The following is an 18543-nucleotide window of genomic DNA, read 5'->3' as shown; positions in this document are numbered from 1 at the left end:
ATGAGACTGAGAACGTGTTGACTAAGAAGATCCTGGAAGAAATCCTACCCAGGTATGGCTTCCCATCCACCATTGGGTCAGACAATGGACCGGCCTTCGTCTCAAAAGTAAGTCAGGGAATAGCCGCGGTACTGGGGACGGATTGGAATTTGCACTGTGCTTATAGACCCTAGAGTTCAGGGCAGGTAGAAAGAATGAATCGGACTCTAAAAGAGACTAAATTGGCCTTGGAGAGTGGTGCAGACTGGGTATCGCTCCTTCTTTTTGCCTTGTTTAGAATAAGAAATTTACCCTATCGGCTTGGCTTTACTCCTTTTGAGATAATGTATGGACACCCTCCACTCATTATCCCTAGCCTTCAGACTGAATTGCTTGCTGATTTGGATGATACTGAATTTCTGTGTAAGCTTGACTATTTACAGCTGGTGCATAAGAGTATGGGGCCCCAGCTTAGAGCATTATATGATTCTGCTTCTATTCATACTCCACATTTGTTTAAACCAGGGGACTGGGTGTTTGTTAAAAGGCACAACTTGTGATCTCTGGAACCATGGTGGAAGGGACCTTACATGGTGCTACTGGCTACACCTACTGCCCTTAAGGTGGATGGCATTGTTGCTTGGATCCACTGTTCCCACACCTGACCAGCTGACCCCTTTGTCTTGGACAAACGTGGGGAAAGATGGGAAGTCTCCAAGCATCCTACCCAACCACTCATGAAGAAAAGAAAAATGGACTGATTGTTATTGGTATACTCGTTCAAGATCAAGAGCTGTTGGAGTTTAGTTTTGGGCCAGAGCCACAAGATTGTGGCTCAGGACCATAAGTCAAGGGGGGGAATGAAAGGTTAAAGTTTGAGGCTGTAATCAAAACACCTGGTTGATTGTGTGCCTATATAAGACCTGCAAATCCTTAGCTCGGGGCTCTCCTCCTGGGTCCCGCTATGTCAGAGTGTAGGAAGAGGCCCAAGCTGCAGCCCATTTAAATAAAACAGCTGTATAGTCTGACTCTTTGTGGTCTTTTTTGAGGGATCCTGCAACCTTGGCATTACACTATAGACTTGAATATAACTTATTTTTGAATGGTAGGAAATTCATATTATATCTACTCTCTATAAAATATTTAAGAAATAAATGATCATGATAATATTAATTTTTTCCTTCAAGTAGAAAGAAAGAACCTCACTATAGATGAAAAAACTTGAATGGAGATGCCATAAAGTTTATGAAAAATTCAAGTCATTATGAGTTAGATGAAATAGTCATTTTTGAAGGTCACAAAATGAAATCTCTTGAAGCTTCCTTATCTGTTAAATAAAATGTATTTACACTCAAAATATTTGATTCATCTCTCCAGCAATGGTATAACCAAACCACCTCCATGCCAAATAGTTTCTCTGATTAATTCAAGTCAATATTTAGGAACAGATGTTATTGAAATCTGTAGAAATATCTACCCACCATTCTAGAAATTAAATCTGAAGTCATAAAGGGTTGGGATTAATAATTAGCTTTCATTATGTTACCTTCAAGAAGTGAACCCTTTGAAGTGGGCATAGTTGTAGAGATTTGGTCACTGAGAACTTGTGATCAAAGAGGATGTTAAGATCAAAGTCCTTTCCTCCTCTTCCTTCTTTTTATTCTCTGTTTCCTTCTCCTTCCCCTTCTCCTTTTCCATTTTGCTCTCTCTCTTCCCCTCCTCTTCTTTTTCCCTCTCCCACTCCTATTCTGCCTCTTCTTTACTTCCTGGCTTCCATGAATACATACATTCCATCACATGTTCCTGAAATAGGGTACTGTGCCACCACCAACCAAAAGCAAGGAGGATAAGAAACATGTACTGAAATGTATAAAATCAGAAGCCAAGGTTAATCTTTCCCCAATTTAAGTTAATTTTATAAAGTATTTTGTCATATTGATATGAGACTGACACAGCATGCTCTCACTTATTATAAGGGATAAGATTTACTAGAAAAAATCTGAACAACATCACCCTAATAAATTATTGATTAAATTAATATTATATTAGGAAAAATCTACTTTAAAGTGCCAGATATACTTCAATAAGAGACAAAAAAATCACGTCTATGGCTTACTATGAAAAGACAATAGAATTCAATCTATTCCTCAAGGAAATTGACCTGTATTTGGTGTATTGTCAATTTCATAAATGATGTAAGAAGACTGAAGAACACATTTCAACTCAATCTGTGTGATATAAAATTTACTCTGTCCCCTGTATTCTATCTATGTCTGGTTCCCAAAATGATTTGTATTCTTATTCTAAACATATTTTTAATTAACTTTATGTAATTGCATGGGAGTTGCTGTTTGACAAAGCAGTTTATGAATAGTGTTTAGTGAGGTTTTTTTTTTTTTTTCTGTTTTGTCTTCTGAGGTTTGAACTCTGGGTCTGGGCGCTGTCCCTGAGCTCCTTTGCATGAACATTAGAACTCTATCACTTGAAGCATAGCAGCACTTTCAGATTTTTCTGAGATTAAATTGGAGATAAGAATCTCACAGACTTTCTTGCCTGGGATGGCTTCAAATCACAATCCTCAGCCTCCTGATTATTGAGGCTCACAGGTGTGAGCAGCTAGTGCCTGGCTTATACAATGAGCCTTTTTTTATTTTTGGTAGTCCTGGGGCTTGAACTCAGGGCTTTGGCAATGCCCAAGAGCTTCTTTTCCTCACTCTAGCACTCTACAACTTGTGTCATATTGCCAATTCCAGCTTTTAAAAAATTATTTAGTACTGAGGAGTCAAACCCAAGGCTTCACACATGCAAGGCAAGCAGTCTACCACTATGCCACATTCCATGGCCAATACAATGCACCTTGATGATCATTATCCCTCATTCTACTCAATCCTATCTCATCCCTCAATTTGCATAATTTTGTAGAATATTCACTGACTTGCAATGTCATATACAGTCACTCAGAGAATATATACTGATTATACTTTATTGATAGTTTTATTCATCAACATTCTAAAGTTATGCATTACAGAATTCTGGGATTTTAAATTCTAAATTTTCACACACTACTATTCAGATTTACACACTACTACTATAAAAATTTTTCCTAAGGTTAATGCAAATGCACTCTGTAATTCTTCAATAAAGTACAATGATTCTTAAAATGTTAAAGAGTTGGAGTAAGAACATCAGCTTCAGTTCTAGAACATTTTATCATCACTACCCTCTCAAAATACTCCAATATTTATTAATAGTCACTTCCTGTCATCATTTCAACCTACCTCCTCTAGAGCAGCTATTATTTCATATTCTACCTCTACAGATGTGCCAATTTTAAAAAGCTCACATTATTATAAAATGTAGTCTATCCATTTCGCCCATGTAATATTTCTGTTTCCAAAGTAAGACCATGAAAATTTTTCTCATGGATGGAGTATATTGTTTTGTATGCATGTGAATAATTATATAACATCCTCAATGGACATTTCAATATTTTTTTTTTTTGGGGTCCGGTAGTGGGGCCTGAACTCTGGGCCTGGGCGCTGTCCATCAGCTCTTCAGCTCAAGGCTAGCTCTCTACCACTTGAGCCACAGCGCCACTTTCAGCTTTTTTTTCTTTTTGCTTATGTGGTGCTAAGGAATCGAACCCAGGGCCTCGAGCATGCAAGGCAAGCGCTCTACCACTGAGCCACCTTCCCAGCCCTGGACATTTCAATATTTTATTATATGTTATTGTAAAAGGTTTTGCTATGTATATTCCTGTAAATGTTTCTCATTTGATATATGTTGAAATATATTTTGTATATACAATTATGATTCAAAATGCTGGATCAAATTGGGCATCGGTGGCTTATGCCTGTAATCCTAGCTACTCAGGAGGCTGAGATCTGAGGATTACGGTTCAAAGCCAGCCTGGGAAGCAAAGTCCGTGAGACTCTTATATCCAATAAACCACTAGAAAACCGAAGTGGCACTGTGACTCAAGTGGTAGAGCGCTTGCCTTGAGCTGTAGAGTGCAGGGACAGTGCCCAAGCCCGGCGTTCAAGCCCCACGACTGACCAAAAAGGAAACAAAAAATACTCTGGATCATAGAGGCAACTCTATGTGTAATATCTTAAAGATTGCCAGTATGTTTAACAAACTGACTGTATCATTTTAAGTGCCAAGGACCAATGTATAAGAATTCCAATTTCTACATAGTGGTTGTGCAGTGCAATCTCATTGTTGTTTCTATTTCCACTAATCTCTATATGTATGCAATTTCTAGGTATATAATGATACTTCCATATGTTCCTTGGTTGTTGTTATATTAATATAGAGATATGTATTTCATTTTTTTTGATAATTTATTCACGATGGTTAATTTTTTTCATTGGTATTAATATGCTCTTAATATATTTCTGATTCAAGTGTTTTAAGTAAATGAATATGTATACACACTATGTATACATGTGCATATATTCATACTTATATGTGTATACATACAAATACCTATATATGTATACATATATGAATATACATATGTGTATATGCATATATACAGGCATATATGTATATTATTATTTTCATTTCTCTGTAAATTATCATTTTACTTTATTTGCCAAACATGTCCTTTATTGATTTTACTTTATTTTATTTTATGGTTAAGATGTACAGAGGGTTTACAGTTACATGAGTAAGGCAATGAGTATATTACTTGTTTATCATTGTTACCCTTTCCCTTCCTTGTTGTTGTCCCACTATCCCTTCCCTCCCCCAGCTCTCACATTCCTATCTCCCCACCCCTCACTGCATGAAGTGGTAAAGTTCATTTCCAATATACTGTCTTCTGAGTATGTTGCAATGTGTCATCCTGTGTCCTTGTTTCACAGTTTTGTAATTCTCCTTCCCCTCCCCAGATTAGACATGTATATACAAGATGCAGGATACCATAACTGAGTACAGTGACAACAGGGGATATGCCATAGGGGAAAGAACATACAAAGGAAACAACAACAAAAATGAATAAAATGGCATTGTACATTTACAACAGTAACAATAAAGACAGAATACTCAAACATGTCCTTTATTATCGAGGTAATTATTACAGTTAATATTCTTATCATTTTTGGAACTTTGCAAAATGTTTGGTAGCATTCAGTGTGGACTGATATGTTCAATTTTTGTTAAATCTATCTACTCATAAGGTATCTGACAGCTCTCTTCTAAAGCAAAAAAGGCAGTCTTCTACAGCTTGGTTCCAAACCATTTGTATTTTTTCCTTGTACTAAGAATACTGACTGAAGCCTGGTGCTGGGGGCTCACACCTATAATCCAAGCTACTCAGGAGGCTGAGATCTAATGATCGCGGTTCAAAGCCAGCCTGGGCAGAAAAAGTCCATGAGACTGGTATCACCAATAAACCACCAGAAAACTGGAAGTGGTGCTATGGCTCCAGCCTTGAGCTGAAGAGCTGAGGGAAAGCACCTAGGCACAGAGTTCAAGGCCCACGACCACCACCACCAATAACAACAACAAAAAGAATACTGACTCAAAAAGCAAAAGTATTAATCAGTCTTAAAGTTAGGCTCAAGTCTAACATTGTGGTATTATCTTAGATGCCAACAGCCTTCTCATCTAATGAGCCATGTGTTCTCAGAATGTTAACCAGATTTCTTAGTTTATTTACACAGTTACTATAAGTATGTATTTTATCATCTATCTTTCATTTCACCACAGAATCTGTATATATCCTTTATGTCATACTTGAATACAAATGCCTTTGGAAGATATTTATTAATTGATGTATATTAATTGTATGAAGAAATCTTATTGAAATACTTTACACGCTCATATTGATCAAGGGCCTGATTAACCTGTTTTTTTTCTCCATTCTTATTGCCCTTTATTTTTCAACTGTTTTCTGTGAATTTCTTTCTGCTACCTTCACATATCGTCAAAATTATTAAAGTGCTGTTCACCCACTGTCATTGAAAATTATACAATGCTGTATATAAAGGCAAAAATCAAAATAAATGGAGACATATAATTTTTGTGGATTGGAGGATACAATTGAGCCAAGATATAAATTGTCTCCTCCCCTATTTGTTGGTCATTCGTGGTTTTTGAAATCTGGTACTTGGCACTGACCCAATGCTTTTCAGCTCAAATGAGTGCTCTACCCATTGAGAAACTCTGGCACTGCTGGTTTTCTGGTTGTTTATTGGACATAAGAGTCTTACGGACATTCCCGATCCAGCTGGTTTTGAACCACAATTCTCAGATCACAGCCTCCTATGCAGCTAGGATTACAAGCATGAGCCAACATCGTCCAGCTTCACAGTTTTATTTATGTTTATGACAACTTCTAAAAACACCTGAAAAGCACTCTGACTCATTCACAAAGGAAAATAAACTGGAATATATTTCTCTGTCCAATATTAAAGCTGTTAGTATAAAATTGTTATAATTGTAGAGAAAAAATGTACAGCTCAATGGGTCTGTACAGCACCAGATTAGCTCCACATAAATATTATCAAGGAATATTCAATAAGAGGTAAAACCAAACATTTGTAAAATGCAATTCTTTTTAATAAGTGGTGAGAGGTTAGACAATATTGGGGAGAATTAAAAAGTAAACATTGACTTAAACATAACAATTTATTCAAATATTAACTTCAAGCAGGATTAAAACATGGCATATAAAACAAAATGAGTGATGCAAATGTAAAACAAAGAAAGATGTCTTGACAATTTTGGAGATGAAACTTTCTTAAATTTGGCATTAAAATTATAGGCAAGGAAAACAATATAGTAGAACTTAATGAAAGGGTAAAATAATTTGGTCTGTGAAAGCTCATATACAAGTGGTGAATAGAAGTTGGAAGCAGGTGGCTCATGTATCTCATCCTAGCTACTTGTAGCCTGTGATTTAAGTTTTGCTATATGAAGCCAGCCCCCCACAAAATAAAGTCCTTGAGAATATTATTTCCGATTAATCAGCAAAAAGCCAGAAGTGAGGCGTGACTGAAATGTTAAATTTTTAACAAATTAAAAGAAATTTCAGGGACCCTAAGTTCAAGCCCCAGGACCATACATACATGTAGAAAGGTAATAGTAGTAATAATGATAGTGATGATGATGATGATTGTGATGATTATAATGATGATGAGGTGTACCCATAGTCAAGGATAAAATATGTATAAATCTTATACCTGAAGAATGCCTCAAATCTAGATTCTACATAGAACTCTCAAAACCTAATGTTAAAAAGAACATCAATTAGAAACCAGCAAAGTATATCTTGTGAAAAATAAGCACAAGAAAATCATCATCAGTCGCCAAATAAATGCACATTAAAACCAAAATGACATCATAAAACATGTATAAGAATTACTTCACATAATACAATAATGACCATACTAAATATTATCAAAAAAACAGAGAAAATGGATGCTGGTAGAAATGTCAAATGGGAAATTCACTTCTGAAAACATTTGACAAGTTCTTAGCATATGAAATAAGCAAATACCCACTGTATAGCACAGGAATTCATCTTTCCAGGCTTTGTCTCATAGATATAAAATATAACATTCACCCAAACGCCAAAACACAGAGGATTATAGCAGCATTATTTCCTCTAGTCAAAGAAAAGGAAATCAATTCAGGCTTTCTTCAAGTGAATGGGAAACGAATTGTGCTACATTCTCTAATAACAGAACCAAAAGGCAACTCGAGTTAATGCAATAAAAAATTAAGGCATACAATAACTGGGAATAATCTACCTTAGATTTGATGGCAATCATGTTTATTTATTGCATGATCTAAATGTTGGAGAAAAAAAATATGTTGGTTGCCAGGATAAAACAGGTTTCAGATGGAAAAAAGACAAGTGGTGGGTTTAATTATAAAAGGCAAACATGAGACAATTATTTTTGGTAAAGAAACGTATCTGTAAATACTGGATATTAATATAGATTTGATAAAATTATGTTGGACTTAATATGTGCACAAAATAATTAAATTAACTGGTTTGCATAAGATACTTGAGACATATTAATGTCCTATTTGTGATGTCATACTAGATATATTTAAATAAATTGGGAAAAAGTATTCAAGGGATTTATCTTTGTTCTTATAAGATCATAAAGATCCATACTAACCTCTATAGAATTTAATATCTAGAAAACAGAAGTCAATATTAAATGTTTACATTGAAAATAATGTGGATCCAAGCTTGAGATGAAATATACCTTGCTAATTAGAAGGCGGAGATTTAGAAGACTGATATGAGGGCCAGTTCTGAAAAACACAAATTCGTGAGGAACTACAAAAACAAAGAAAGCTAGATATAATGAAATTTCCTGCTATCTCACGTTTGTGGAAGCCATAAGTAAGCGATAATTACTCAAGGATGGCTTGGCCTGAAAAATAATCTAAAGTGGTTAGAGCCTTAGCAACAAAAATAAATCTGTAGCATGCTTCCCTTTTATAATTAAACCCACTACTTCTATTTGTCCCAACTTGTTAAAACAGGAGTGGTTATAAACAAAAGCACTGGTCTGAAGCCTCAATATAAGGACCTCAGTCTATGTGGGCCAAACAGTCTCTAACATGAGGTTTTATTTAAATTACCAAGCATTATTTTAGATTTTGCATAGTGGGATGGTGCATAGTCACAAGCAAGGTCTGCTAAGTCAGGTAATCCAATCTACTCTTTCACATGTTACCCAATAGCCAAATTTCAATAAAAATGACTACAATGAGATTGTACAAATGAGACTGCCACTTTTCCCTTTCATGAATCAAAATTCTGTCAAATGATTTCTGTCTTCCAGATGTTTACATATTCCTCATGATCTTTTCTACTATTTTGTCTTCATTATTGATGTTCATATTACTTTTTGTTGTTGTCTTGTGTGTATATGCCATTTTTAAGGCTGGAACTCAATGTTTTATGGTCTTCCTTGAATTTTTTGCTCATAGCTTTTTGTTTGCTCTATTTTTTTGCTCTAATTTTTTGTTCTATTCCTTGAGCCATATTCTCACCTTCTGCTTCTTGCTGGATAATTGGAGAAAAGTTTTCTCACATTTTTGTCTGTTTGGACTGACATTGAACTAAAGTATTCAGGTCTTAGACTCCTGAGTTTCTAGGATTCTACACATGAATGGCTAACGCCAATCTTTGCTTTACTGTTATTTTAATTATGTGATAGAGGAAAGTGGAAGTATATTTGTGGTAAGGGTGCAATTTTCAAATACAAGTTTGAATCAACTTGATATAATGTAATTGCTATCAATTTTAACAGTTAAATCAATGAATATTACACATTTCCAAAGAAATATAATTGAAAACAAAACGCAGAATGGTTTACTTAAAAGAAGAAACAGAACCATGAATTTCTTTCACTTTACAATTAATGTTTTATGTAACTTTAATTAGCAGACTTCTATGACTAAAAGTTAATATATTAATTTTATACTACAAGAAGAAAAGTGATCATAGTTAAGAATAGATATTTCATCACAGTGAGAAGATAAGTTTTTGAGCATTCTCACTAAAAAGAAATGTTACATGCAAAAATTAATGGATATAGTTGCTCATGCTTGTAACCCTAGCTACTAAGGAGGTTGAGAACTGAGAATCATGGCTCAAGGCCAGCCTACGCAGGAAAGTCTGTGAGTATATTATCTCCAATGAGACAAAAGAAAACTGGAGTGGCTCAAGTGCTAGAGCACTAATCTTGAGCTGAAGAACTGAGGGACAGTGTCCAGGTCCAGATTTCAAGCCCCCAAACTGACAATTAAAAATAAACCATTAAAAATAAACAGTACTTTGAAATATATCTTAAAATATATATTCTAAAAAATTTTAAATCCTCACTAGATATACTAGTTTATTTAAATAAATAGAAGTGTTTTCTGGTTTTAGTTGTTATTGATTGAATTGTGTAAATCACACATTCCTTATTCAAATCATATTTGTAGGTATATACACTTATATGCCATAAGTATAACTAACAGATATGTGATAGGCAATGCTGTTTTAGGAATCTCCCTTGGCATTCTAACATTAACACGTCTCCCCTGAAATCGATATGCCCTCCAATCTTGTCAGAAGTTTCAACTCATTGGAGCAGAAAAGTATAAGCCATAATCATTGTTTGGAAAAACTGTAACATTTTACACGTATTTCACTTAGTTTAAGAACCAAAACATTTAAGTCATCTGAAATATGCCAGTAATAGCAAAATGTCTTCTGAGCTTTTTAGTCTCTTAAGAGATGAAAATCTTTAAACATACATCTAATTTTTTCTGCCTAACATCCTATATCTTAAGAAGATCTTTGGCATAAAGGATAAATACAGATTCTCTTGTGAAATGAAGGAAAGAGATGAGAAAATACATACTTATAGTGATTGTGCAAATAAACTAAGAAATTCATTCAACATTCTGAGGGCTCTTAGCTCATTGGACTAGAACGATGCTGGAATCTAAGATTATACTAAAATTTTAGACTTGAGCCTATCTTTAAGACTGCTTAATACTATTGATTTTTCAGTCAGTATTCTTTTTGTTGTTGGTCATGGTGGTTGTGGGGGTTGTGGGCCTTGAACTCTGGGCCTGGGTGCTGTCCCTCAACTCTTCAACTCAAGGCTAGAGTTCTACCACTTGAGCCATAGGGCCACTTCAGGTTTTCTGGTGGTTTATTGGAGATAAGAGTCTCATGGACTTTTCATGAACAGGCTGGCTTTGAAACATGATACTCAGATCTCAGCCTCCTGAGTAGCTAGGATTATAGGGGTGAGTCACCGGCAACTCAACTGGCTTCTCTGTACAACATCAACCATAAAATAAAATGAAGTAAAATCAATAAAGGACGTGTTTGGCAAATAAAGTAAAATGATAACTTACAGACAAATGAAAATAATAACATACATATATGTCTATATACATGTATATACACATCTGTATATCCTTATATAGGTATTAGTATATATACACATATAAGTATGAATATATGTATATGTACATATAGTGTGTAAACATATAAATTTATTTAAATAGACTTGAATCAGAAATATATTAATAGCATATTAATGCCAATGAAAAACTTTAACCATCCTGAATAAGTTATAAAAAATCCAAATACATATCTCTATAGTAATATAATAACAACCAAGGAACATATGGAAAGATCATAACATACATAGACATTGCATACATATAGAGATTAGTGGAAATAGAAACAATAAGATAGCCATGCACAACCATTATGTAGAAATTGGAATCCTTATACATTGGTGTTTGACATTTAAAATAATATAGTCAGTTTGTTGAACATATTGGCAATCTTTAAGATATTATATATAGAGTTGCTTCTATGATCCAGCATTTTGAATCATAATTGTATATACAAAATAGATTTCAACATATGTCCAATGAGACACATATACAAGAATATACAGAGCAAAACCTTTTACAATAACATGTAATAAAGAATTTAAATGCCCATTGAGGATGTTATTCTATTATACATATGCTCTATCCATGAGAAAAGTTTACATGGACTTACTGTAAAAACAGTAATATTACATGGGAAAAATGGATAAAATAGACTACATTTTCTAATTATATGAGCTTTTTAAAATTGGCACATCTGTAGAGAAAGAATATGAAATAATAGCTGCTCAAGAGAGGTATGGTCGAATGTTGACAGGAAGTGACTAGTAATAAATATGGGAATATTTTGAGAGGGTAGTAAGGATAAATGTTCTAGAACTGAAGGTAATATTCTTACTCCATCTCTTTAACATTCTAAGAATAATTTACTTTATCGAAAAATTACAAATTGCATTTGCATTAACCTTAGGAAAATTTTTAGAATAGTAGTGGGTGAATCTAAGTGATAATATAGAATTTAAAATCACAGAATTCTATAATGCATAACGTTAGTATGTTGATGATTAAGACTATCAAGAAAATATGATCCGTGGTATATTTTCTGAGTGACTATACATGCTATTGTGAGTCAGTGAATATTCTACAAAATTATATAAATTGAGGGATGAGATAGGATTGTGAAGGATGAGGGATAATGATTATCAAGAGGCATTGTATAGGGCTGGGAATGTGGCTTAGTGGTAGATTGCTTGCCTTGCATGTGTGAAGCCCTGGGTTTGGTTCCTCAATACTACATAAACAAAAAATCTGGAATTGGCACTATGACACAAGTCATAGAGTACTAGCATGAGGAAAAGAAACTCAAGGAGATTGCCAAGGCCCTGATTTCAAGCCCCAGGACTAGTAAAAAAAATAGGTGCATTGTATTAAACCGGGCAATAGTGGCTCACACCTGTAATCCTATATAATTAGGAGGCTGAGGATTGAGGTTTGAAGCCAGTCCAGGCAAGAAAGTCTGTGAGATTCATATTTCCAATTAAATCTCAGAAAAATCTAAAAGTGCTGCTATGCCTCAAGTGATAGAATTCTAGCATTCATCCAAAGGCACTCAGGAACAGCATTCAGACCCAGAGTTCAAACCTCAGGAGAGAAAAAAGAAAAAAAAAAAACCTCACTAAACACTATTCATTAGCTGCTTTGTCAAACAGCAACTCCCATACAACTACTTAAAGTTAATTAAAAATATGATAAAATGTAAGTCATTTTGGGAACCAGACATAGATAGAATACATGGGACGAAGTAAATTTTAATACATGCAGTTTAGGTTGTAATTTGTTCTACAGTCTTCTTACATCATTTATGAAATTGACAATGCAGTCAATTATAGGTCAATTTCCTTAAGGAACAGATTGTATTCTGCTATCTTCTCATAGGAAACCATAGACGTGATTTTTTTGCCTCTTATTGAAGTATATCTGATATTTTAATCTAGATTTGTCTTAATATAATATTAATTTAATCAATCATTTCATTAGGGCGATATTGGTCAGATTTTTTTCCAGTAAATCTTATCCCTTATAATAAATGTGACCATGTTGTGTCAGTCTCCTATTAATATGACAAAATACTTTATAAAATTAACTTAAAAGGGGGAGAGATTAATCTTGTCTTCTGATTTTACACATTTCAGTTTATATTTCTTATCCTCATTGCTTTGGTTTGGTGGTGGCACAGTACCCCATGTCAGGAACATGTGACGGAGTATGTGTATTCATGGAAGCCAGGAAGTAAAGTAGGAATAAGAGTGGGGAAAGAGAGAAACACGAGGAGGGGAAGAGGGAGAGGGAGAAGGAAAAGCAAAAGGAGAAGGAGACAGAGAGTAAAAGAAGGAAGAAAAGGAAAGGACTTTGATCTTAACATTCTCTTTGATCATAAGTTCTCAGTGACCAAATCTCTACAATTATGCCCACGTGAGAGGGTTCACCTTTTTATGGCAACATAGTGAAAACTAATTATTAATCCCAACACTTTATGATTTCAGTTTTAATTTCTAGAGTTACGGGTAGATATTTCTGTAAATTGTGATAAATTCTGTTCCTAATTATTTACTTGAAATAATCAGAGAAGCTTTTTGAAATTGAGGAGGTTGGATTATACCATTACTGAAGAGATGAATGAAATATTTTGAGTGCAAATACATTTTATTTAACAGATAAGAAAGCTTCAAGAGATTTCATTTTTTGACATTCAAAAATGACTATTTCATCTAACTCATAATAACTTGAATTTTTCATAATTTTATGACATTTCCATTCAAGTTTTTGTCATCTATTGTGAGGTTCTTTCTTTCTAGTGGAAGAAAAAATAAATACTATCACGATCATTTATTTCTTAATTATTCTATAGAGTAGGTATAATATGAATTTCCTACCATTCAAAAACAAGTTATATTCAATTCTAGGAATAATTGCATGAGCCATGGAATATCTTGCTTTATGTCATATTGAGATTGATTCAATTTCTAAAAATCATTGTTGACATAGTACATGAAATTCAGTGTTTCCTTGAAATGTCTAAGTAATCAAACTTCAGAAATACATAACCAGTAACTAAAATATTTATATACCCAAAAAACGTATGAATCTATATATTATGTCAAAAACGCTTAGGTTTAAAAGAAGAAAAAATCATGTGACTACAGTAGATAATATTTAATTTAATGAAAAATTGCTTCATTCACCCTGACAGAGCCTATTGCTTTTAGCTTAAATGAGAAATTTGATTAAGGATCCCTTTTCGCTTGAATAATAGAGTATTTCGATTTGTGCAAAGATTCTGACATTTAAACCTTTGAGTGTATATTTTTTATAAAAATGAAAACTATTTTTCACAGTGCATGTTCAGATTTAATAACTAAATAAATATGTAAATATTAATTTGTTAAACTGATAAGAAATATATTTTATTCTTAGGTATATCTGTGCTTAATATGGGTTTCTCTAGCTTGTAATCCTCGCTACTCAGGGACCTGGGGTTCAAAGCCAGCCTTGGCAACAAAGAAATCATCTTATAAATATGTTAGAAACAATTGCAAGAAAGAAAAAAAAAACATGTAAATACTTATCGTGAGGTTCATTTCACCTAACATCAACTTATCTGACCTATTCTGCTTGTCACAGACGTGCCCCTCCCCCACGGTTTAACCCCTGCTTGCATTGTATTTGATGTTGGTATGATTTGTGGAGAGCAAGGGAAAAATTACATGGTTTAAAAAAGGATACAGGTGGACCCATTGCAACAATGAGATTTACAAGTCATTATGTAGAAAAACGAACTTTAGAACTTTGACAGGGGGGTGGATGGGGCAGGAAGGGGGGGAGATGAGAAAGGTTGAGAAGTAGAAAAAAGGATGAGACAACAATGCTTGATAAGAAATGTACTCATTACCATGCCTATGTAATTGTAACCCCTTTGTACTGTATTTTCACAATAAAAAAATTTAAAAAGTTTTAAAAAGCCAGCCTTGGAAAGAAAGTTCATGAGTCGCATTTCAACTAATCACACACACATCAACACACACACACACACACACACACACACACACACACACACACACACACACACACATACATACACACACACACACACACACACACACACACACACACACACACATACACACATACACACACAAAGCCAGAAGTGCAGTTGTTGCTCAAACGTTAAACCAATATCCTTGAGAGTTCAAATCACAAAAACAACACACACACAATATTATGTCTAAATTCTTATTTTACTTTGAAGAAATAAACCATATCATGGAAAGTGATATTTGTTACATATCCTGCAACTTTTGTGAAGTTGTTTTTAGTACAATTTCTCTTAAGATATAACATAGGTTATTAAAATTAATATTATTCTAGACTACTCATAATTACTCATAACACCTTGAAGAAAAACAGTTGGTGTTTTTTCTATAGCCATAAGATATGTTCTGAGGAAAAGAAGAAAGGAAGTATGGAAGAAAAAGAAAGAAAGAAAGAAACAAAGGAAGGAAGGAAGGAAGGAAGGAAGGAAGGAAGGAAGGAAGGAAGGAAGGAAGGAAGGAAGGAAGGAAGGAAGGAAGGAAGAAAAAAAGAAAGAAAGAAAGAAAGGAAAGAAGAAAGGAAGGAAGGAAGGAAGGAAGGAAGGAAGGAAGGAAGGAAGGAAGGAAGGAAGGAAGGAAGGAAGGAAGGAAGGAAGGAAGAAAGGACAGAAAGAAAGAGAGAGAAAGAAAGAGACAGAGAAAGAAAGAAAGAGAGAAAAAGAAAGAGAGAGAGAAAAAGAAAGAGAGAGAGAGGGGTAAGGAAGGAGGAAATGAGGGAGGAGGGAAAGAAGGAAGGAAGGAAAAAAGGAAGGAATGAAAGAACGAAGGAACAAAGGAAGGGGCGGAGGAAGGAAGGGACAAAAATGATTCAATTTATAAAATCAGGTATTTAGCCCAACATAAACTTCATGTAATTAACACTTTAGTCAATGCAATTTTGCAATTTTCATTTGCATGTTCCCCATGCATGAATGAAATCAACAAATGAAGGATCAGAAATAATCAGGTGTATCTGTTTGCATCTATAGTAAATATGTATTTAATTTTTTCTCAGTTTCTACACATAATCAAATAATTATTTGTAAACAATTCACACTTATTTATAAGTATTTTAAAAATTGAGGTATCCAAAGGATGCCAATATATTATATAACGTGAATACTAGTATTTATAATGCTATTAATATTACAGTTTTCATATTTTATTAATTGTAAAAATTTTATTTTGTATTTTATGAGAGATATTAGCGTACTCTGATTTTGGTGTCTGTGAGAGTTCTAATAGCAGACCTTAATTAAAATCAAAGGAGATCTGTATTTGTTGGCTAAACGAATATTTTTGAAAGCAATTAACACATCAGAGATTGTTCAAATACATCAGAAGGGCTTTAGGCTGTACCACGTTTACATGTTTACCTATGATGTGATTCAAGAGCCACTAAAAAATCATACTTCACTTTGCCATCACTATAATTATCCCCATTGTAAGAAGAATCATTCACATAATTCACATGATATAAGCTTGTCCTTAAGTAATTATTTTCTATGAAATAAGATCCAAATGATACACCACACTGAGTTAAAGAAAAAGTTGCAAAGTGTATTGGATGATGTAACTCCTTCCAGGTAAACATGTTGAAATTCTATTCCTCTGCCTGGTCACATTGGAATGAACGTTTCAGAGATTACCCTGCAGTAATGATCCTGATAAAAGAAGCCCAGTATAACTACTCTGCGATGTGAACGTCCAGAAAATAGATTATAATGAACCAGAAAATGGACCCCCATTAGACAAAGAATTGCTTGAATTACCATTTTTATAATCAATGTTTAAGCTTCTAGAGTATGGATAATATACTCCTGATGTTTTTAAGCCACTTATTTTGAAATATTCTAACAGCCCGGTGTCTGACAAAAAGCAAAGTAGTTTTGATTTAAATTTCACAAATTCAGATAAAAAAGATTAATGAAGTTTTATTATTTGAATTTTATTCTCCACATCTCCAGGTTTAAAATATTTTAAGGGCTGGGAAGGTGGCTCAGTAGTAGAGCACTTGCCTTGCATGCATGAGGTCCTCAGCACCATATAAGCAAAAAAAAAATCGAAGAGATGCTGTGTCTCAAGTGGTAGAGCACTAGCCTTGAGCTGAAGAGATGAGGGATAGCGCCCAGGCCCGGAGTTCAGGCCCCACAACTGGCAACACCCCCCAAAATTTTTAAATGGGAATCTAATTGAAGTTCAACTCTATATTCAACTATCATAATTAATTTTTTGAATATTTTTATTATCTTTATCTGTAAAAATAGTTGGTATTAACTGAAACAATGTATGGATACATCTTGATCAATGTCACCCCATTCAACATTTTCATCCACCCATCCCAATCAACCCTGATTCTTATGTATCTCAATATTATGTTCTGGAATTACTTGCCATTTAACAAAGCAGTTTATGTGTATGAAGCACCTGGAATTGTGTTACCACATCAATATTTTCACCCCCCATTTCACACTACGCCTGGCTTTGCATATTTCAATTCTGGGAAGTATACAATGGATTCTTGCCTGTATTCGATCCTTTTCCCCTTCAATTTCCTACCCATCTCATATTGCCCCCCTTTGTCCTCTCTTGCAGTACACATTTACTGGTATTTATTTTGTTGGGCTTTGACTTAGTCTTTAAAGAGAATTATAGTATTTTCACTCTCCATGGACTCTGCCACTTCAGATAATTCATTTGTACCTTCTTGAATACCATCCAGTGTGTTTACTTTTACATTTTTAGGCACCTTCTATCTAACACAAATGAGAAAAATCATGCAAGCTAAGTTTCTCTGAGTCTGCTTTATTTCACTTAATATTATTCCCACGTGTTTCATTTTCCTTAAGAATGGTGCAATATTATTCTTTCTGAAGGATGAGAAGAATTCCATTATGTATGTATGTATGTATATATATATATATATATATACATATGTTGTATATATGTATATATGTATGTTTATATACATATATGCATACCTATACTTGTAAATTGGGATCAATAAGATTATATATATATATATATATATATATATACATAATTTATATATACATATATAATTCTCGACCTCTTTTTACAATGAGAGGTATCTGGGCTGATTCCATATGTTGGCTACAGAAAATAATGCAATAATGAACATGATTGTGCTGGTAGCTTCAGTGTGGCCTTGTTTCTGCTCTATTGAATAAATGGCCATAAGGGGAGTTGCTGGATCATAGGTAGGTAGCTCTCTATTCACTTGTGAGAGCAATTTCCATAGTGTTTTCCAAAGTGGTGGAACAAGATTACAATCCCATCAACAGTGTAATATAGTTTCCTTTGGGCCACATCCATATCAGTATCTGTGATTGTTCAGTTTTTCATAATGACATTGTAACAGGGGTGAGATGAATCTCAGTGTTGTTTATATTTGCATTTCTTTTACAGAGAGAGATGTATCTATTTGTCATTCTTACTTCTTCTTCTAAGAAGTTATCTTCAAATCTTTATCCCATATATTGATTGGGTTCTTGTTTATTTGAGTGTCTATTTTTGTTGGGTTTAACTTTTTGGTATC

The sequence above is a fragment of the Dipodomys spectabilis genome, unplaced genomic scaffold (genome assembly GCF_019054845.1).
Source record: "Dipodomys spectabilis isolate Male_0828 unplaced genomic scaffold, ASM1905484v1 ptg000327l, whole genome shotgun sequence".
Classification (NCBI taxonomy): domain Eukaryota; kingdom Metazoa; phylum Chordata; class Mammalia; order Rodentia; family Heteromyidae; genus Dipodomys; species Dipodomys spectabilis.
This window is presented reverse-complemented; position numbering follows the sequence as displayed.